The sequence below is a fragment of the Aquarana catesbeiana genome, linkage group LG03 (genome assembly GCF_042186555.1).
Source record: "Aquarana catesbeiana isolate 2022-GZ linkage group LG03, ASM4218655v1, whole genome shotgun sequence".
In the NCBI taxonomy this organism is placed as follows: Eukaryota; Metazoa; Chordata; class Amphibia; order Anura; family Ranidae; genus Aquarana; species Aquarana catesbeiana.
This window is the reverse complement of record NC_133326.1, coordinates 289,472,959-289,496,845: the sequence shown is the minus strand read 5'-3', so window position 1 is coordinate 289,496,845 and position 23,887 is coordinate 289,472,959. Positions and strand designations below refer to the sequence as shown.

The 23,887-nt window shown below is 40.7% G+C and overlaps 1 protein-coding gene across 1 annotated transcript in view; it reads right to left on the bottom strand.

The window, feature by feature from the left end:
• Positions 1-23,887, bottom strand: part of KITLG (KIT ligand) — a 90,196-nt gene that overhangs the window by 65,437 nt on the left and 872 nt on the right. The gene's annotated exons all lie outside the window — the stretch shown is intronic.

The following is a 23,887-nucleotide window of genomic DNA, read 5'->3' as shown; positions in this document are numbered from 1 at the left end:
TTTACATACAACCCAGCGATTTAAGCGAAAAGAAAACTGTCATCTCCGGACGGAGCTGCTGTACTAATGATCTGACATTAGTACAGCGATCTCCCCTGTTGAGCTTTTGTGTTCTGACGGGGGGGGGGGCGGCCCCCCCCAGAACACTCTGATTAGCGTTCTCAGCCATTGGCTGAGAGCGCTGATCGGGAAATGGTTGGCTGCTGGTTTTCTGGTCGGCTTCTGTCGGACCGGCTGGCATACACACAGGGCTAATGGCGGACGATTTTTATTGATTCGGTTGATGACGCCCGACGTTCAGCTTCGTGTATGGGGCTTTAGTGGAAATCCTGTAGGTTCTGTTGCATCTCTAGCCAGAACTGTTTTTGTTAAAAAGGTTCAGTTTTAATTACCCCAACTGACAATAATGATAACAGTGTATACCCACAGATTTTAAATAATTTTAAAAGAATACACCGTAAAATTCCAAAAGATGATATCAAGACAATTGTATCTTAATTTTTGATTGTAAATTAAAAGAGTTAATAGAAAACACTAAAGTTTTGTTATGCTAAGACAGAGTTAAAAATAAGTTTCAAAGAGGGGTGGACTTAGCCTAGAAAAACAGCAGTGTAATAGTATGGTGCTGGAAGTAGTTAGGTTTAAGAAGGGGTAGAGGGACTGGAGGATTAAGGTAAGGCCGCAAGGATTAGTTTATAGCTGTGCATACACCAGAAAACATACCACACATACGCTTTTGGGCAACTGTCAACCAGGCATTTGACACAGATCCAGATACTGTATCTGTTCAACAGAAGCAGCCCAAGAACATAAGAGACATGGCCAGAGACCAGCCTATTTGTCCATATACATGGGACAATTGCTGGCAAATTAGGTAAATATATGATGATGATCACCCAATCTGAAGGATGGCCATGAAAATGAGTATTGGCAATAATCCTTGGCTAATCATTGCTTGGGGAACAGGAGACTGCTCAACTGGATTTTTTCCAGTTTCTACAATTTCCTCCAAATTATAATTACACCGAAGTGTCCCTTGGATGATCCATATGTTAATGGATGATCTTTAAAAAAAACAATTGTTCAGCAGTCTGATCCTGATTTTCAGAAGCAGCCTGATAAATTAATTAGAAGAAAGCAGACAACAATAAGGCCCAGCCATTAGGACTCACTCTTCATTTTTATGTCAGGAACCTACTAGGAGCTTAGCAACTGTCTGTAAACCAAGGGAAAATAAAACTGAGCCAATATAATGACAGCATTGAACAGATGAAACCAATCCTAAAAACTATAATTTATCAAACATACCTGATATATTAGCTCTTTAGTACAGAGCTTTCCTAGTTTACAATATGATACAAGTAAAATTTCACTTTAATATTAATGTAACAATTTCACCAATGTTTGCAAAAGAATGTAGCTGTTATATAATTTATTACGTTCTCCTTAGATAGCAAGCAAAAAAAGTAGAGTAATCACGTCTGTCAAAATCATCTCTAAGGATTTCAGATGCTTCCTTTTCAAGTACAAGTAGAGAATGACTCAAGGGAGAAGGATTTGCTTTCTATCAGCTGAAATCTGTGTGTGGGAGTGTGAGAGCGTTTTAGCTGCCAACTTATCTTTCATAAGAATGCTATTGCTTACCCTTACACTTGGCAATCACGTGAAAATTGATTTGATGTTTTTTTTTTTCTTCAATTGGGCATGGCAAAGAATGGCTTAGCAGCAATCAGGCTGTTAGAATGTACCCACCCGAAGGCCAGCATGGGCGCAGCTGAGTGTAGGAGGCATGCAATCATTTATTGTTTTATACATTTACAACAATTGTGTTTTATAAATAAAAGCAGCCGCCCAAAACACTTAAAAACACTCGGTAAAACAAAGATTAAATAATGTACACATTAGAAGTACATGAATACGCTAGTGATTATTGCCTGGCAATTCAGAAACCCAGCAGTGTTAATAAATATAGTTTCAGGGACAAAACTAAAATTTCTTAATTTAAAAAAAAAAATATATTTTAGGGCTTATGCACACTGCAGCTCAAAAAAATCTGCTTTTACAATCCTAAAGGTATTACTTCATATTTTTCTGCCTTTTGCATGCTTTTGCGCCTTTCTTTTTAATGCACATTTTTGTACGCTTTTGCACGTTTTCATTACTAGCAGGATTACCTTGTGTAAACAAAGAGGAAAAAGCATGCAAAAAGAAAATGAGTGCATTCCTCACATCTAATGAATGTTAAGTTGAATAATATTCAAATTTTTCTGATTGCTTACATTACATGTTTAGCCTGAATTTTAAATTTAAATAAGCTAAATACATTCCAGGTGCATTAAAACTAAAGGTGTTCAAAGTTTTTCTGTTTGTTTTCTTTAGAAAGCAGCCATAGCATGCGTAGAAATCCCTGTCCCCTGCCAACATGCTATAGAGAATGACCCTTGCTTTCTTTGTAGAAGTAGTGGCCTCTCTGCAGAGGTCCAACATGCACCTTGCTGAGTCAGAGCTGGAGCTCTCCAATCAGCTGGAATGCAGGAGCTTTATTGATTATGGGGGGTATAGCAGACCTCTGAAAAGAGACTATTTTGCCATGCTTTGTTCCAGAAAAATTATTTTGGTGCTTCATATGGGACAAATATAGAATAAAATCTACTTTTTTTTTTTTTTTTTTTTTTTTTTACAATTTTGTCCATATATTGCATAGAAAATAAAATAATTTTTGCAAGACAATATTACCAAAGAAATTTTGGTTTACCTCCGCGCAGGTCTGCACCCCCACCCAAAAAAAACCCCAAACAATAAGCATATTACTTATTATTATATATATATATATATATATATATATATTATTTATTATTATTATCTTAAGCAATGTCAACATTATCTACGAATAAAACAGTAAATGGTAAAAATTGCTTTGATCCTTAAGGGGTATAAAGGTACAAGAGCTAAAATGGTTAATCCATGGTTAAATCGATAATCCTTTGATTAAATTGTTTTTATATCTTGCTGGAGTTGAGTGAGTAATTTTATCTAGTACATTTGAACAGTCATCAGGCTGATGACTATTTTTATCTATAATTCACTAGCTGCCCCTACCTACACAGCAACTTTTCTGAATGACAATTAAGGCTCATAATAAAATTCAAAGGGGGCCTAACAATGGTAGTAAAAAGGAAAATAAAAAGAAAAAAAGTGCTGCAACAAACAGCATCTCAAATATGGCAAACAAATTTCAATATACAGTAAAACCTGAAAAGTAAACAGTAGACCGTGCCACAAAATTAGTTGTGAAACCACTTGTAGGCATACCCTACTATCATTTTAATAATCTTCATATGACAAATTCTTCAAAGATACAATCATTTGGCTCATGAAGCCCAGAGCTATTAATCAATCAAGGAACATATGAAAATTATAATATTGAAACATATGTCAGAAAAAGATAAACCAAATTTACCACCATCATAAAACTCCAATCAGTTCTAAACAAGATGGTATTTTGTTCCCCAAATTATCAACTCATACACAGATTTAAACTATTTCCACAATACACATACATGTTTTGCATCTGTAGTATAAACTGAATCTGTATTGTAGGCAATGACTGCAATGAAAACCTGAATACCAACACAACCACTTTTCTGGAAAGCAAACCTCAACATGTACAGTATCTCACAAAAGTGAGTACACCCCTCACATTTTTGTAAATATTTTATTATATCTTTTCATGTGACAACACACCCCTAACTGAAAATGTCCAAATTGGGCCCAGTAAGCCATTTTCACTCCCCGGTGTCATGTGACTCATTAGTGTTACAAGGTCTCAGGTGTGAATGGGGAGCAGGTGTGTTAAATTTGGTGTTATCGCTCTCACTCTCTCATACTGGTCACTGGAAGTTCAACACGGCATCTCATGGCAAAGAACTCTCTGAGGATCTGAAAAAAAAAGAATTGTTGCTCTACGTAAAGATGGCCTAGGCTATAAGAAGATTGCCAAGACCCTGAAACTGAGCTGCAGCATGGTGGCCAAGACCATACAGCGGTTTAATAGGCCTCTCCATGGTCGACTAAAGAAGTTCAGCGTCATATCCAGAGGTTGTCTTTGGGAAATAGACGTATGAGTGCTGCCAGCATTGCTGCAGAAGTTGAAGGGGTGGGGGTCAGCCTGTCAGTGCTCAGACCATACACCGCTCACTGCATCAAATTGGTCTGCAAGGCTGTTGTCCCAGAAGGAAGCCTCTTATAACGATGATGCACAAGAAAGCCCGCGAACAGTTTGCTGAAGACAAGCAGACTAAGGACATGGATTACTGGAACCATGTCCTGTGGTCTGATGAGACCAAGATAAACTTATTTGGTTCAGATGGTGTCAAGCATGTGTGGCGGAAACCAGGTGAGGAGTACAAAGACAAGTGTGTCTTGCCCACAGTTAAGCATGGTGGTGGGAGTGTCATGGTCTGGGGCTGCATGAGTGCTGTTGGCACTGGGGAGCTACAGTTCATTGAGGGAACCATGAATGCCAACATGTACTGTGACATACTGAAAAATAAGGGGAGAGAACAAAAGCAAGCGGCACCTAAGTGCAGTATTAAGGCAGGTTTTTAATGGCACAGTAAACATGAACACTCAAGAAATTGATGGGGTACAGGCTCATCTGTGTGTTTTAGTCCTGGAGTCTCCAAGGGTCCTTTAAATGTTTCCTGGTGTGTTGGTCTGGCAGTAGCAGGTCCTCAGCACGTCCTGTGGCCACAGGAGAGGAGCCGGGACCAGAATGAGGCACACGGACGTGACGTCACAGGTCACAGGAACACATCCGGGGAGCTTGATCACAGGAACGAAGGGATGTTTAGCAGGCTGCCTTAATACTGCACTTAGGTGGTACTTCCTTTTGTTCTCTTCCTTTATTTTTCTGCACACAGAGCCAGCTCTCTAAAGGACAGCAGCCGCTGTTATCACATTATTACCACTTTTATTCTTGGACTACTGCCATCATTTCTATGAACTCATGACCCCCCCTTCCAAAACATATCCAGTATCAGTGATTTTACCATTATTTTAATTTATTTAAATTGATACCAATTGATCTTATCTTGTTTTATACTGTATTCTGCTCTAACAGTTATTGTTACTACTGTGACATACTGAAGCAGAGCATGATCCCCTCCCTTCGGAATCTGTGCTGCAGGGCAGTATTCCAACATGATAACGACCCCAAACACACCTTTAAGATGACCACTGCCTTGCTAAGGAAGCTGAGGATAAAGGTGATGGACTGGCCAAGCATGTCTCCAGACCTAAACCCTATTAAGCATCTGTGGGGCATCCTCAAACGGAAGGTGGAGGAGCACAAGTCTCTAACATCCACCAGCTCTGTGATGTCATCATGGAGGAGTGGAAAAGGACTCCAGTGGCAACCTGTGAAGCTCTGGTGGACTCCATGCCCAAGAGGGTTAAGGCAGTGCTGGAAAATAATGGTGGTTACACAAAATATTGACACTTTGGGCCCAATTTGGACATTTTCACTTAGGGGTATACTCACTTTTGTTGCCAGTGGTTTAGACATTAATGGCTGTGTGTTGAGTTATTTTGAGGGGACAGTAAATTTACACTGTTATACAAGCTGTACACTCACTACTTTACAATGTAGCAAAGTGTCATTTCTTCATTTTTGTCACATGAAAAGATGTAATAAAATATTTACAAAAATGTGAGGGGTGTACTTACTTTTATGAGATACTGTAGATAAAAGGAGGAGCTCTGGCTATAACCATAAAGTCAAAGTCACATTGTTGATCAATTTGTCTTCAATAGATAGGATACCTCGCCAACTAAAAGATCAAAGTATAAAGGCAAAGCCTCCACCACTAGTTATGCCTACTTTCAGTTTGCTTCCCTGCTTTTCTTTATGCCCTGGAGTGAAGGCAAAAAACCCTTCTTTCAGCGGTATCAGGTGGTATCAGCCGGTTCAATAGAGAGCAGCCGACATTTGGCCTATGTGTATGGCAGCCGGTCCGACAGAAGCTGGTTAAATGTATGACTTCTGTTAAAGGGGCTGACCAAAAAAGGTCTGCCGATTGGCATCCGATCAGTGCTCTCACCTAACGGCTGAGAGCATTTACTGGTGTGTTCTGGGGGTGTCCCCCTGTTAGAACACAATAGTTCAGCAGGGAGATCGCTGTACTAACATTGGACATTGTTAGTGCAGGATCTCTTTTCGGGTTCTTCAGTTATTTTTCATTCAGCCCACTAGGTTGAGCAAAAAAAAACTGATAGTGTGTGCCGGGCTTAACACTGACATACACTAGGCTGAGACCTCTAGCCTTGCGCCTTTGGGACAACCTGGGTTAGCAGCCAGTCACCAAGCACCAGCACTGTCATATCAAAAGAGTTGGAGTGAGTCACGTGTTCTCCCATGCCTGAAAGTACTTGGTAAGATACTTCATTCAGGCAACTGAAGGGGTAGAGGAGAAAAGGGTAGGGAAGTATAGGCAGCCAAGGGGCCAGGCAGCAGAGTGGATATGTAGCTTTGTTTAGGTAATTTTATGTTTAACAGTAGAACATAAAGAAAAAAACAATATAATTTGCTAACAGTAGACAGGCCCTGCCAATACATACCATCCATTTATGGAAATGTCTCTCCTACATAACCAGGGAGTTTCAAACTCAACTAATGTTAAATGTCCCCAACATCATCCCACAATGCAATGAAATAAATTAGAAGTGAGATACAAGGGGTGTGCTGAGCACCAACCTAAAACCAAAGATTTTTATACGGCACATGGATTTGAAGCACTTGGGACGTATCACATATTGACTATGGGGTTGATTTATTAAAACTGGAGAGTGCAATATATGGTGCAGCTGTGTATGGTAGCCGCTAACTTCAGCTTGTTCAATTGACAAAAAAACAAACATAAAAAACCGGGAAGCTGATTGGTTTCGGAGCAGAAATGCACCACATTTTGCACTCTCCAGTTTTAGTAAATCACCCCCTATGTGTTCAGGTACATATGTGTACAGGTGTCTGCTATTAGTAAGTTATGCCAGATGGTTATCTATTCTATATATTCTATATTACATATAGACTAGATCCCTTTATTACTAGGCTTGACATTTCCATGTAGAGTTATTAGACCTACTCACCACAGTGATTGATACAAAGCAATATTTAGATTGCTACTTACATGGTCAAGGAGTCATTTTTGATTTGTTATGAATCAACGGCATACAGACAGGTAATATGAATGGTATTATACTATAACACAATGGACATTTCTATTTCTATTTTTATTTCTATTTTTTCAACTTTACCTACGGTGTGAGGATTGAAAATTTGGGTCAATCTCTATTGTACTCTGTTGATGGTATATGGCAGTGATGGCGAACCTTGGCACCCCAGATGTTTTGAAACTACATTTCCCATGATGATCAACTACACTGCAGAGTGCATGAGCATCATGGGAAATGTAGTTCCACAACATCTGGGGTGCCAAGGTTCACCATCACTGGTATAGAGGAAAGCAAGCTCTGAATACTGAAGCATACAACGTGTTTAAAGAAGAATTCCAAGTATGAGTCACTCAGAGAACACTTTTAATTCATTGAGAAAATGCAAAACATTCTCTGAATGAAACCAATAGTATACAATGTAAAACATGCTAAATCAGCCTTTCTCAGCCTTTTCAATACAGAGGAACCCTTGAAATAACTTTCTGGTCTCAGCGACCCCCTGCTAAAAATGACTATATCTGCAACTCATAATACATAAGTGTGACTGTCATTGGGAAGAATGCTCCTTACACTTGTGGTCATTAGGAAGAATGACCCCCTTACAGATAGCTAAAAAGATCATCAGTGTCAGTGGGAACTTATCTAAGCAGAAATTGCTCATTGCTCGGGGAACCCCTTGTAACCTCTGGAAGAACCCTAGAATTCCATGGAACCCTGCTTGAGAAACCCTGTGCTAAATCCTAGTTAGCGCTGCTGACCAACTCCCATTACCTTCTGAACACAATTGAGACTGCTTCTAGTAAGTAAACTTTGGACTTTGAGATATTTGTATACATGCAAGATTAAAGCCCTGTACACACGGTCGGATTTTCTGATGGAAAATGTGTGATAGGACCTTGTTGTCGGAAATTCGGACTATGTGTGGGCTCCATCACACATTTTCTATCGGAATTTCCGACACACAAAGTTTGAGAGCTTGCTATAAAATTTTCCGACAACAAAATCCGTTGTCGGAAATTCCGATCGTGTGTACACAAATCCGACGCACAAAGTGCCACGCATGCTCAGAATAAATTAAGAGACGAAAGCTATTGGCTACTGCCCTGTTTATAGTCCCGACGTATGTGTTTTACGTCACCGCATTCAGAACGATTGGGTTTTCCGACAACTTTGTGTGACCGTGTGTATGCAGAACAAGTTTGTGCCAACATCCATCAGAAAAAATCCATGGATTTTGTTGTCGGAATGTCCGATCAATGTCCGACCGTGTGTACAGGGCATTAGTGTGTGAGACTTGCTTTCTTTTACAGGAGGGAGAAAAGGGGATACAGGAGCACTATCATTTTTTGTGTCTAATAATTCTCTGCATGGCACCACTGCCGAGCGGGAAAATTTATATTTTCAAAATGCAGCAAGCAGCTGCTTGGCACATGACCCAAAGGCTAGTGGAGATCACTGGATTAGCTATGTCTACTACAGTAATTTTCAAATTCTAGAGTGATTCCACGAGTGCCGTAATATACATAGTTGCATTGGTCCAAGATGGACCAATGTAACTATGTAAAAAATGCCATACCTGGAATTCTTTTCTAAGCATGTGTAGTGGTTTAAGTGTTCTTGAAGGTAACTGCTCTGCACTGAATCCTATAGAAAAGAAAATCAGCAATCTGTCAGATACCATATATCTGATTTATTTGTGTATCCTAAAGGGAATATATGTGTGTGCATTAGCAACCAATCAGATTAAATTGCTTTTTCTAACTTGCGTAATAAAAATGACAGCTAGACCCTGGTTGGGTCTTATCAACTAAACTAAGACTTTTTATTTAGTGTTTATAAATGAGCTCCTAAGTACCGTGGTAATACAATATGAGATGTAATGTGTTTCAGTATTAAATTGCCTAGAGAAACCATGCATCCATTTATCATAATCAATTTCTATTTGTGGTGGGAATCTTCACATACATTGGATTTTATCAGGAATAATGACTAGTAATAATGGCCTGGTGTGGCTGTCTACACTTGGGTGGAAATGGCAAACGAAGAACTCTAATTTCTTTTATTGCATTATAGCTGCCTCATTGTGCACTTCAGTTAAGGACATTTGATTCCTTTTCTTCAGCTGGAGAATTATTGCGTTCTCTAACCATATCCTTTACCTTTATATCCTGAACAATAAATGTGGGTTAAGAGAACTAAATTCACAAATGAGTTTTACATCGCAAACGATCTGCACATTTTATACCTTTCATAACAATATAACAAGCAATGAAAAGCAATCTTACCCCAAGCAATCATAATGGATCACATATCAAGCTGCAGTTTTGAATAAAGAACTTATTTGGAAAAATGTAAGAGCTTGTGAGCTTCAGCAAAAGTCTGTACTATTCACATGCAAATACATAATAAGAGATCCTTAAACTTCCTTTCTTAAAGGTGATAAGAATCTTATGCAGATGAGCTGAAAATCCAGACAGACATGGGATTTTAGGTGTTGGCCCGCAGAGAACAACGCTTGGGGCAACCAAGACAAGCATAAATTATCATTTACATTTACGTAACAATTTTTTTTCATGATTCACAAAACTAGTGCTTACAGCAAAAACATACTATACTGTTGATACTTTTGTACATGCCTGCCTTAAATTAAGTAACATTCACAAGAAGAGAAACTGGCTTTCAGCAGTTATTGTGATATTGTGTAGTATTTGAATGAGTGCATTCGCAATGAGAAAAGTTTTGGCAGGGATGAATGGAGGGGAGGCAGAAGAGAGCTGTGATACTAGACGCAGTCGGTGCCGCAATTCACAGCTGGAAACAATAGCACCTGTAACAGGTTTATCAACCTGCATTGTTCCCCCAAAGAGAACCAGTCTACAGGCATCATAAACACAGAATTGTGGCCTATTCCAGCTACAAAACATGACTGTATGAGTGGATGCCGTGCAAATTGTTTGAAATGCTTTACCTTTAGCTCAAAAAAAGATAGACAAAGAACTCAACAGGCCTGTGCATGCAGAGTCAGCTTAAAGCATTTACAAAACACTTCTACAACCCTTGGAAGTTGGAAGCAGGTCATGTTTTGTGTACATTTTGAGCATGATCATTATCCTGATTGAGGAAGGGTCACAACTTCACAAGAGACTTTTCAAGCGTAGGCATAGCCAAAACTTTGCTTCTACTTTTACAGAGTAGGAAATAGTTTAGAAGCCCCTGTTAGTTTATCTTTTGCAACCTGCGTCCCATTAGGGCAATTTTTCCTTCACTACCTGCCCCAGAGATGCAACAAGAAGTGAGAGGAAATCTCTACGATGTGAGGGGAGCTCCCTTCTTAGACAGTTGTCACTGGAACAAGTGTCCCCATCGAAGGATTTAAGGTGGCCATATATGGGCAGCGTGGGTGAAGAAATGTCCACTACTGATTATTGTGTTCAGACAGTCGCTGCACCTGTGGCTTCCTGACCTGATAAGCATTTCAGATGCACTAACTATTCAGCTTACAATCCTTCACCTGGCTCAGCTGATTTTTAAATACACTTTTGTCAAGCGGGGTGGTTCTTGCATGCCCACCCAAGGCTCAGATTTAGGCCAATACAGCTGCATTTTAAGCCCTTCGTGGTCAGCTTTACTCTCGCCTATGACAACTCTAATATTTTGGATTTACCATCCCATTCGGTCTCAAGGATAATGGTCACCAGGCCAAATAAACAGAGAGAAATTACAAACAGCAATAAAAAAACTTGACAAGTTAAACCACCCACACTCAATCCAAAACTGAGAAGAAAAAAAAAGTTTGAGCTATACTTACATATTCAGTGCACTAGAAGCTGCTCATGCTATGTCCCATAAACAATAGTGATAATCACTATTAATTTATTCTGAACCTATAACAGACTGCATAGAGCTTAACCCCCCTAGCGGTATTCCCGAGTCTGGCTCGGGGTGGATTTTCAATACCAAAAGCAGTATCCCCGAGCCAGACTCGGGATCGCATTGCAGGATCCATGCAGAGGTTACTTACCTTGTCCCCTGGATCCTGCGATATCTCCCCGCTGTGATCTGCGAGCCGCTGCATCTCGCTCGATTCACAGTGCCGAGCTCCGTTCCCTGCAAGCATTGCGACGCACGGGGACAGAGTTCGGCGCCAAATTCAAAAAGTAAAAAGCACAGTATAGATACAGTAATGTAATCTGTAAGATTACAGTATACTGTATCAAATAATTACACATCCCCTTTGTCCCTAGTGGCTTGTCCAGTGCCCTGCATGCAGTTGTATATTATAAAAACTGTTCTTTCTGCCTGGAAACTGGAGATTGTCCATAGCAACCAAAACCGTCCCTTTACATCAAAAGTGGTTTTAGACCAGCTAGAAAACAGCGATAATAAATTAGAATCACTTGCAGAATTGAGTGATAGTGATTTGTGGGGAAATCCGTCATCAAACACTAAAAGTAACGAAAGCGACAATTGTGCAACTGAGCAAATATCAGTGTTTTTGATTTGATTAAATTATTGAATAATTTTTATTATTTTTATATTATTATTTGTTATAATTATTTATAGTTATTTATTATATTATAATTTTTGATTTCGTTTTTCAAACTTTATCATACCCGGGATGGTATGGTAGTCTACTAGACTCTTGTTTGGACAGATTTAAGTGAATTATTCCTAAGAATTACAGGCCTACAATATAAAACGCCAAATTTCTGTGCAAAATAATTGTACCGCTTTCAGCATCAAAAATCTGAAATAATCATACCGCCAGGGAGGTTAAACGAGTATCAAGGCCTCACCTCTTTGCCTAGTAATGTAAAACATCCAACTTGGCAAAAGATTTAGATCTCCCACTAGCAGATGCTATCATAACTACTATAAACAGTTTATTTCAATAGTAACATAGCATTAAGCAAGTAATGATCCATATTGCAAATTATAAATGCACATTTAATGCAATGGCCATTGAAAAAAAAGCCATAGAGCTTTCAAAACTCAAAGCATATCTAAACCCAGAACAAATGTAATATATTGCAGTTTACCAGCCCTTAGATATGGTGGCTGGATTCATTTTCTTTAGGGTTTTTGCCCCTTGTTTTCACCTGGTGATCCTGCAAACCCTTCCTGTAGTCCATTGTATCTGTGGAGGGGGCCATGATTGTTACCATGGATTACAAGTTGCAACATATTTCATTTTTTGTTTTTGGGTTTAGTTATACTTGAATGGCTTGATATAGCTCTGATCACAAGGACATCATGTAATAGCAGAGACACCAGGCATCTACTGTTATGTAGTATGCTTTAATAACAGTTATCAGATTATCACAGTGAAAAACAACAGGATACCTTTTTAAAACTATTTCCTGGACTGTTCTTAAATGATGTTGGTGACCTCTTCACACCAAACACTTGTGTGTTCTCATTTACTAATGAAATGACTCTTTCCATTCATTTATACCATGACTCATGCTTCTATTTCATAAAACTCTCAATGAAACACAGTGCAAAAGCATGTCTATACCATTTTACATACAAATCAAAACAGCGGAAAACGTGTTCACAAATGCGTGCATGAACAGCTGACTTTTATAAAATAAACTGATACAAGACACTAAAACATTAGCCATACTAGCAGCAACAAACAAAAAAAGAAGCCTAAATCATCATAAAATATATTATACAGAAATACCAGAGTTGCCAGACTACCAGCCCAGACATGTTTAAGGCTCACTTCAGATAAATACAAACTTTATAGAGTGCAGAACTTAAGGTTGCTAGTTAACTGGAAGACAACAGTAAATTCCCTACATGAGAAGTATGCTTTATGGTGGGTCAAAGAGTTAAGAGGTTTTCCCTAGGATACACTAATCTTTCCCTAAGCTTCCATATTGTAAAGGAGATACCTGGGTTATAGGCTGACAGTAAGACTAAACATTTCACATAGGAATATATGCGCGTATCTACTGTATGCATAGCAAAGGTCATTTATGGGAATTTAAAGCTGAACTTTAATATGCTTATATTTTGTCTTTGCTGGTTCCTTCTTTTCCCCCTTATCAGCATGCTAATGACATTTTTAGCTTTCTGTTTTCATCACATTCCATATTTTAGACCTCATCTGTGTTTCTCTATGCAGGGTAAGCAGTTCTTGGCTGGTTAGAAGGGGTCAGCAAGTTGCTATACATAGCTTTCTGAACGCACAGGAGTTGATTTACTAAAGGCGAATAGACTCTGCACTTTGCAAAGTGCCGTTGCACTCTGCAAGGGCAGAAGCAAAGGAGCTTAGTAAATGAGCAGAAGCTCTGCTGACTTTCATCATTCAATCACATGCAAGAAAATACGGAATGCTGTATTTTTATTTTTTTTTCCTTCTGTGTAATTGGGTATTCTTTACCAAATGAAGCTTTACCTCATTTACTAAGCTCTGGAGAAACTGCACTTGCAGAGGGCAAAGTGCACAGTCGATTTGCCTTTAGTAAATCAACCCCATAGTGAGAAGCTCACAGTGTGCAGTGAAATCAGAGTAAGCAATTTCAGTACAACCGTGCAAAATTGAAGGGAGGGCTGGAGTTCAGCTTTAAGTTTGAGGCTTACAAGAAAGTTAAAGTCAAGGTGATGGAAAAAGTCTATGGTTCTCTGGGAGATGATGTGCTCTGAGTTTACAGTGGGTAAATTATCACTATTTTGACAACTGGCAGCAACTGTGTATTGTCAGCATGAATGTATTAGGGCTGATTCCCACCAGAAGTCACTTTATAACACTGGTGTGTGCGGTGTAGTATGCAGTGCTGGTGAGCTGATTACAGTGCATCCTATTGTTTACTTTTTTTTTTAAACTTTATTGGAATGTCACAAAATGACATGTGGTATAGTGCATTGCAATGCACTGCAGTGAAAAGAAGTACTGCTTGTTCTACTTATTTTCCGCATACATCTCCGCAATGCAGTGGCATGAACTGAACAAACAGGACAGAAGGTGATTTGCCTTGCCTGTGCTTTGGGTCTACACTGGGCAGAGCTGCCTAGAGCAGCCAGATGTACACAATTTGTGAAATAATTCACTAGGTGCACAACAACAAAGCAATTATGTAGTAAGGAGATTAATCATCCTAGATCTATTATGCTGTTTTAATAATTAAAGCCCAACTCCAGGTACCACAAAAAAAAAACAAAAAAAAATTGTGATGGGCTCCCCATACTGCAAGCTTTAAATAATCCTTATATCTAGGGGTGCCGTAATAAGAAGAAATACTAAATATATTCTGCCCTCCAGCATTGGGACAAGTCCACTGCAGCTTCCTCCCCAAGCCACGCATGGCCGGGTTGCATGCTTGCCACCACCAAGTACAATGCAGAGTTAAAGGAGATATAAATCCAATATTTCATATTCCTGATGCACTATATTGTCAAAAGTATTGGGATGCCTGACTTTATACACACATTAATATTAATGGCATCCTAGTCTTAATCATTAGGGTTCTATATTGAGTTGGCCCACATGGATGAGTGAGTTTGGGGTGGAGGAACTTGACAGTCCTGACCTTTACCCCGATAGAACACCTTTGGGATGAATTAGAGCGAAGACTGCGAGCCAGGGCTTCTCGTCCACATCAGTGCCTGATCTCACAAATGCACTTCTGGAAGAATGGTCAAACATTCCCATAGACACACTCCTAAACCTTGTGGACAGCCTTCCCAGAAGAGTTAAAAGTGTTATAGCTGCAAAGGGTGGGCCAACTCAATATTGAACCCTACGGACTAAGACTGGGATGCCATTAAAGTTTATGTGCGTGTAAAGGCAGGTGTCCCAATACTTTTGACAATATAGTGTATGTGTCCGTTGAGCAATGTAATTGTATGAAAAAGTATTCTGCTCTCTTTGTATTTCTTCCTTTGTGTGAACTCCCTGGTGTTCCTGCCAGTCCCTCTGTTTTCCTATTAAAAACTGACTACACAAAGGGTGGTCAGTTTTCTAGCTATGCTAGGTACTCAGTTTGCTCTCCTTCAATGATCAGACTTCTGCTCACCCCCCCCCCCCATGCACAGACTATCAGTGGGAAGATCAGTGTACTGCTGTTTCTCCTCCCTCACCTCTCTGTGCAGGGAATAGGGTAAGTAATCCTCTCTGTACCTCTACCCCCTAAACCTCATGACCATTTAACCCTTGCAGTGAAAGGGTATTTTTTTCTATTTCCTGGTGTTGGCCTTAAAGTAACTGGCTTATTTTATACCACACTGCAAAACAAAAGTGTTCTAGTAACCCTTGGCTACCAATCAGAATGAAACATTTATAAGCCTGCCATTGTATAAACTGTGACCCTTTATCTAAAGCGATATATCAGTGCTCTTTGCTTTGTGTCATTAGTAAAGCCATAAACCAGGAAAATAACCCCTTCTCTAGAATTGTTATATGTAATACAGAGGCCAGTAAAAAAAATGATGCAACAAAACGGGAGTGACCTGTTCATTAAGTACAAATCCACACATAGACCGAATCTGGCAGCCAGTTATTGTTTATAGAAAATCTTTGCATGATGCCAAGGCATTTTTATTTAGTTGGTAATACTACTCCATCCTGCTACATTAAATTGGTTTCCAGGGCATTGGCAGTCTTCATATAGGAAAAACTTACTTAAGCCATTGTCAGTCATTGAGCAAGTTCATAATTCTGGGACCTGTTCATAAGTCAGAATCCTATTGGGGAAATTTACATTTAGTTAGTATTCTGTAGATAAACCAGAAAGTGAGGAAATTCCCCTCTTAATATATTTATTTAGCGCCTCGCAGCCCTAGGGTTATCAGTTCAAATCCCAACTACGACATTACCCGTATGGAGTTGCATGTTCTGCCTGTGCTTGCTTGGGTTTCCTCCTACACTTTAAAAACATTAACATAGGTTAATCCTCTCCTGTCTAAACTGACCCTAGTATATGTATGTATAATTGCGAGTTAGGGACCTTAGATTGTAAGCTCCTTGAAGACAGGGACTGATGTGGATGTACAATATGTAAAAATTGCATAAGGTCCCTTTCACATTACCCGTATGGAGTTGCATGTTCTGCCTGTGCTTGCTTGGATTTCCTCCTACACTTCAAAAACATTAACATAGGTTAATCCTCTCCTGTCTAAATTGACCCTAGTATATGTATGTATAATTGCGAGATAGGGACCTTAGATTGTAAGCTCCTTGAGCGCAGGAACTGATGTGAATACACAATATATGAATGTATGTGAGTTAGGGACCTTAGATTGTAAGCTCCTTGAGGGTAGGGACTGATGTGATTGTGCAATATATGTATGTGAGATAGAGACCTTAGATTGTAAGCTTCCTAAGCGCAGGGAATGATGTGAATGTACAATATATGTATGTATGTGAGTTAGGGACCTTAGATTGTAAGCTTCCTAAGCGCAGGGACTGATGTGAATGTACAATATATACAGTACCTCACATAAGTGAGTACACCCCTCACATTTGTGTAAATGATTTCTTATATCTTTTCATGTGACAACACTGAAGAAATTAAACTTTGCTACAATGTAAAGTATTGAGTGTACAGCTTGTATAACAGTGTAAATTTGCTGTCCCTTCAAAATAACTCAACACACAGCCATTAATGTCTAAACTGCTGGCAACAAAAGTGAGTACACCCCTAAGAGAAAATGTCCAAATTGGGCCCAAAGTGTCAATATTTTGTATTTTCCAGCATCGCCTTAACCCTCTTTGGTATGGAGTTCACCAGAGCTTCACAGGTTGTCACTGGAGTCCTCTTCCACTCCTCCATGACGACACCGCAGAGCTGGTGGATGTTAGAGACCTTGTGCTCCTCCACCTTTCATTTGAGGATGCCCCACAGATGCTCAATAGGGTTTAGTCTGGAGACATGCTTAGCCAGTACTTAACCTTTACCCTCAGCTTCTTTAGCAAGGCAGTGGTCATCTTGGAGGTGTGTTTGGGGTCGTTATCATGTTGGAATACTGCCCTGCATCAGTATGTCACAGTACATGTTGGCATTCATGGTTCCCTCAGTGAACTGTAGCTTCCCAGTGCCGTAAGCACTCAAGCAGACCCAGATCATGACACTGCCACCACCATGCTTGACTGCAGGCAAGACACACTTGTCTTTGTACTCCTCACCTGGTTGCCGCCCCACACACTTGACAGAATCTGAACAAAATAAGTTTATCTTGGTCTCATCAGACCACAGGACATGGTTCCAGTAATCCATGTCCTTAGTCTGCTTGTCTTCAGCAAACTGCGGGCTTTCTTGTACATCCCCTTTAGAAGAGGCTTCCTTCTGGGACAACAGCCATGCAGACCAATTTGATGCAGTGTGTGGCATATGGTCTGAGCACTGACAGGCTGACCCCCCCACCCCTTCAACCTATGCAGTAATGCTGGCAGCACTCATACATCCATTTCCCAAAGACAACTTCTGGATATGGCGTTGAGCATGTGCACTCAACTCCTTTGGTCGACCATGGCGAGGCCTGTCTGAGTGGAACCTGTCCTGTTAAACCGCTGTATGGTCTTGGTCACCATGCTGCAGATCAGTTTCAGGGTCTTGGCAATCTTCTTATAGCCTAGGCCAATACTTTATGTAGAGCAACAATTCTTTTTTTCAGATCCTCAGAGAGTTCTTTACCATGAGGTGCCATGCTGAACTTCCAGTGACCAGTATGAGAGAGTGAGAGCGATAGCATTTAACACACCGGCTCCCCATTCACACCTGAGACCTTGTAACACTAACTAGTCACATGACACCGGGGAGGGAAAATGGCTAATTGGGCCCAATTTGGACATTTTCACTTAAGGATGTACTCACTTTTGTTGCCAGCGGTTTAGACATTAATGGTTATGTGTTGAGTTATTTTGAGGGGACAGCAAAATTACACTGTTATACAAGCTGTAAACTCACTACTTTACATTGTAGCAAAGTGTAATTTCTTCAGTGTTGTCACATGAAAAGTTATAAGAAAATATTTACAAAAATGTGAGGGGTGTACTCACTTTTGTGAGATACTGTATATGTATGCAAGATAGGGACCTTAAATCGTAAGGTCCTTGAGCGCAGGGACTGATGTGAATACACAATATATGTATGTATGTGAGATAGGGACCTTAGATTGTAAGCTCCTTGAGGGTGGGGACTGATGTGAATGTACAATATATGTATATGTGTGAGATTGGGACCTTAGATTGTAAGCTCCTTGAGGGCAGGGACTGATGTGAATGTACAATATATGTATGAAATTGAGATATGGTCCTTAGATTGTAAGCGCCTTGAGCGCAGGGACTGATGTGAATGTGTAATATACGTAAAGGGCTGTGTAAATTGTTGGAGCTATATAAATACTGGTAATAAACTTTCCGACACAGCATTCTTAGACTTGTAGTTCACCAGAAAATGAGGAAACCATACTCAGTTAGCCTTCTATCTCTCAAGGAAGCTCTCCATGGCAATTTTCCAGCTCACTCCATTTATCTTTTACAAGGATATAACTAGGACTTAAGACTTTGATAACTGATAATGCCTTTGGCCTCTGCTAAACAGGACTATGAAGTTTAACTTATTCCTTACACAAGGTCACTGACCAGATGTGGGCCAGGAGATGTTATTGGTCATTACAAACCGGAGGTGAAGTGTACCTCTCACCTCTGCCACATTCCAGCTTTGATGACAAACCCTGGCAAAATTGTATTAGAAACCTTTAATCCTACCCTACTTCAAAGTTACTTTGCTTTAATACTTCTACAAGTATTACTGGAATCATGTAACTGCTGTCCCATGAGGTCAATACATTCAAAGTGCCTGCACTTCGCTCCTGGATTCGGAGCCTGCAAGGAAGGATGAAGGGAATGTTTGGCTAAACCGGTTTGAATGTTATCAGCTAAAAAATGTAAATAAAATACAGGAAAGCTGTAGATATGTGAAACGTTTGTTTATTTAAGAAAATACCTGTTTTACGAGGGTGCCCTTGGCGGCCTTTTGTTTCACGATATTAGCAGATGTGTTGTCATCTCTATATTGACAGACATTACAGTAAACACACTAAATCAATGCCATTGCAAGACGTCTGCTCGTTCTAAATGGAGACATTGACTTAAATGTCTCCGCTAATATTTGTCATGTGTTCCCATTCACACAACATACCCAAAAATGTTCCAAAAAATATTTCTTACCTTTCTAGTTGTTTATTTGGCACAGGATTATATATAGACTGAGTTTTAAACTAAGTTTAAATTGTTCAAATGTTGTCTGGTTCCTCATAAACAGTCTAAAATTCACTTTGTGGGTGGTCCTGCTGTCAGCCACCCACCATTCTGTGATCAAACAATGAAAGGACCCAGGGCAGAAAAATGTCAGCCAAACAGTGCCTGTATCCAATCTGCTGCAGCCGCTGTTCAAGTATTCTGAAGGTGGCTGGTGCCATCTGTCAGAGTACAACAGCCACAGAGGGAGATTTGTCCATCTGTGCTGTGTAGCGTGGATGGAGGAATCCATTTTTGTTCATTTAAACCGCAGACTGAATGTAAAAAATCGAATAGTGTATGGCCAGACTGAATGCGCAATTAAGGGACAGACTAAGGCCAGCCATATACAGAGCAAATTTCTTGGTTGCAGGAAAGAAATTGGCTTGATTCCTCCATCAACACAGACAGTGTTGATGTGGGAATCCCTCCTGCCGGGCTACTGTCTTCTCCCGGTGGGGGGGCGGGAGAGGGCAGGGGAAGCCATCCCCGCTGGGAAAAGACATTGATTATTAATAGCGACTATAGCAGCCGCTAGAAATAATCGTAAGAAAACCCTGCAAACTGGTTGTACCCAAGATGATTGATCGGTCAACTTGGTACATTCAGCCTGCTCATACACGGTTCAAATCTCAGGCAGTATCTACTGAACCGTGTCTGGCCTGCATAAGAGAATTTTTTTTAGTGCATTACTATACAACATAACACCCTATCCTTGAGAACTATTTATTTATTTATTTTATTACAGGTACTTCAATTTACGTGGTGCTTTACATATGTATTGCACATTCACTTCAGTCCCTTCCCTCAAGGAGTTAACAACCTAAGGTCCCTAACTCACATTCATTCATACACATACTAGGGAGTGTGGGAGGAAACTGGAGTAACTGGACGAAACCCACGCGTTTGCCTGCAGCTGATCACATGGTACAAAAGTACCATGCGATCCGGTTACAGTGCGTTTCCAAAGTAGTGCATGCACAACTTTGTTGCGATGCAGTGCGATCTGAATCCATTCCACATGAAAGGGCTCAATTTGCACTGCACTGAATCGCATAGGAATGCGTTACGTGGAAATTCACAGTGTGACCCTAGCTTTAGCATCTAGTTTACAACTGATAATGAGATCTGCCAGCACAGTACAGGCAGGGTTAATTATGGTAAACCTAACTACCCCAATCCCTTACACAGAAGGGGAAAGCTAGATAGACCAACCTAATCGTCCTCTTCGTTCCTCCCAAGACCTCCTGCTCTCTAGCTCCCTCATCACCTCCTCCCATATCCGCCTCCAGGACTTCTCCCGAGCCTCGCCCATCCTCTGGAATTCCCTACCCCAATCTGTCAGACTGTCTCCACATTTATCCACTTTTAGGCGATCCCTGAAAACCTTCCTCTTCAAAGAAGCCTATCCTGCCTCCATCTAACAACTGCACTATTTTCTTCATGGGCTCATCCCCCACAGCTATTACCCTTTTGTATAACTTGACCCTCCCTCCTAGATTGTAAGCTCTAACGAGCAGGGCCCTCTGATTCCTCCTGTATTGAATTGTATTGTACTGTCTGCCCTCATGTTGTAAAGGGCTGCGTAAACTGTCAGCGCTATATAAATCCTGTATAATAAGAATAATAATAATAGATAGAACTTTAAAACAAACAAGAAGGCAGTCATTTCTAAATATTTTTTAATGGGTTATTTGAATGGAAACATGTAACAAATTTAAAGTATATGTTATTGTAACAAATTTAAAGTATGCGAAGGGATAGTTTACATTGTAGCTATTGATAGGAAGTCCCACTTTTTTTTTACATGACTGCTTTCCATAATACATAATGTGAATACTGCAAGTAGAAGGTGTAGCTAACATTGATATATTTTATATAACTATATATATATTAATAAACTATCTATCCAGAATTCTAAGTAATGTGTAGCTTTGCAATGCTCCTTCTTACAAATATCTGGTTTTGCTCAGTGTTGAATAATGTTAGCGGTAGACAAAAAAAAAGTATTTTTTTTTTAGTATATATAGTGATGGATGTTTATTCTCTGTGTGTTCTATGTATTACATAGATTGTAGTGGATGACTGTACATTTTTGTGATTTATTTTATCTGTATTCATTTAATTCCCAATCTGACCAAACACACATGGAACCGAGTCCATGTACAATGCAGGGGAACATCTTGCATACAGATGTATAGACTGTTAACCATGTGCATCGTGTAAAATGCAATTCCTCTCTGAATGAGCCCTTTTACTCCCAGCACTGAGATCCGTCCCTTGTAAAAGTCCAAGGAAAACAACTTAGTGATCCAAAGTGTTGAGCCACATATACATTGAAGTGAACTTCCAAGTGCGGACTAGCTGCACAGTACTGGACCTGCCCACAGCAGTTGCACAATCTAATGACTGTAGCTATGCCCTTGCAATGAAATCTATACAAGGGATGTATGAGCATGACATTCCTGGCCCCCGTCTTGCTAAAGTGCTATTTGCCTGACAGTCATGCCGGTCCTACAGCTTCAAAACTGTTCTGATATAAATAAGTATGCAGGCCAGGAACTAAAACTTCACTTGCTGCTTACTTGTTTGCAGCCAAAGACTGAGAAAGTACAAGAGATAGGCAAGCAATTAGCATTTTTCAGAAGTTTTTAGGAACGGAAGTTTCTCTTTGAACAACGGAGAAATCAAAAAACAAGTGATAGTTTACAATGTCAGCATATGATTTCCAAAGATCAAACTCCTCTGTAGGTAAGGGTTTGCTCTTTGAGTTATCAGTGCATGGCTGCACCCACTGTCATACAGTCCCAGTCCTGCCCAATGACCGGCATACACCATGACATTTTACTTTTTATGAATGCAATATAATCATATGATCAAGGAAGGTTCATGCAGCAATGAAACTCCCTGGAAGTTAGAATTGATTGACTTCTGGCTGTAAAATCACACAGACTTAACATTCCAGAAAACGACTGTCATAATTACTGAAAGCTACAGAGAGAGCCACAAGGCAAATGCAAGCTGCTGACACTTTCAAACGGCGTCTTGTCCCAAAGTGCATTATGCAATGGAGGCTGCGGGGTTCACACTGATCAGTTGACCCGGTCAGTGTGCACTGCAAGCCTTCCGAATATTAAAGCCTATAGGAAGATTGTCTCTGGGAACAATGGAAAACACGCAACCTAAAGCCTGTTTTGCAAGAAGGATCTCCAATAGGAGCAAAGCCAAATCTCTCTCAAAAAGTACAATAGCAGAATGCAAATAGCAACAAGTCAGGAGAAAAGAATCCCTTTCCTGTACTTCCCCTACCCCTAGCATTCTGTGCTCTGTGCCAGCAATTCTACGCACTCAGTGCTCTATGCCAGCTCTGTCCCTGGATGCTACCAATCCTATGTGCATAGTATGCCAGCTCTGTCCCAGGATGGCATCAATCCTATGCACTGAATATTTTATGCCACCTCTGCCCTAGGTTGGTACCAATCCTATCTATGCATTGAGTATTATATGCCAGCTCAGCCTAGGATGGCCCCAATCCTATGCATGGGGTACTCTATGTCTGCTCTGCCCCTGGATGGCTCCAATCCTATACACTGAGTACTCTATGCCAGTTCTGCCCCTTGATAGCACCAATCCTATGCATGGGGTACTCTATGCTTCCTCTGCCCCTGGATGGCTCCAATTCTATGCACTGTGTACTCTATGCTAGTTCTGCCCCTGGATAGCACCAATCCTATGCACGGAGTACTCTATGCCTGCTCTGCCCCTGGCTGGCACCAGTTCTATGCACCCTGTACTCTATGCCTGCTCTGCCCCTGAATGGCACCAGTTCTATGCACCCAGTACTCTATGCCTGCTCTGCCCCAAGATGGTGTCAGTCCTATGCACCCAGTACTCTATGTCAGCTCTGCTCCTGGAAGGCACCAATTCTATGCACCCAGTACCCTATGCCTGCTCTGCCCCCCCCATACTGGTACCAATTCTATGCACCCAGTACCCTATGCCTGCTCTGCCCCCCCCCATACTGGTACCAATTCTATGCACCTAGTACCCTATGCCTGCTCTGCCCCCCCCCATACTGGTACCAATTCTATGCACCCAGTATCTTATGCCTGCTCTGCCCCCCCCCCCATACTGGTACCAATTCTATGCACCCAGTATCCTATGCCTGCTCTCCCCCCCCCCCCCATACTGGTACCAATTCTATGCACCCAGTATCCTATGCCTGCTCTGCCCCCCCCCCCCCATACTGGTACCAATTCTATGCACCCAGTATCTTATGCCTGCTCTGCCCCCCCCCCCCCCATACTGGTACCAATTCTATGCACCCAGTATCCTATGCCTGCTCTCCCCCCCCCCCCCCATACTGGTACCAATTCTATGCACCCAGTATCCTATGCCTGCTCCCCC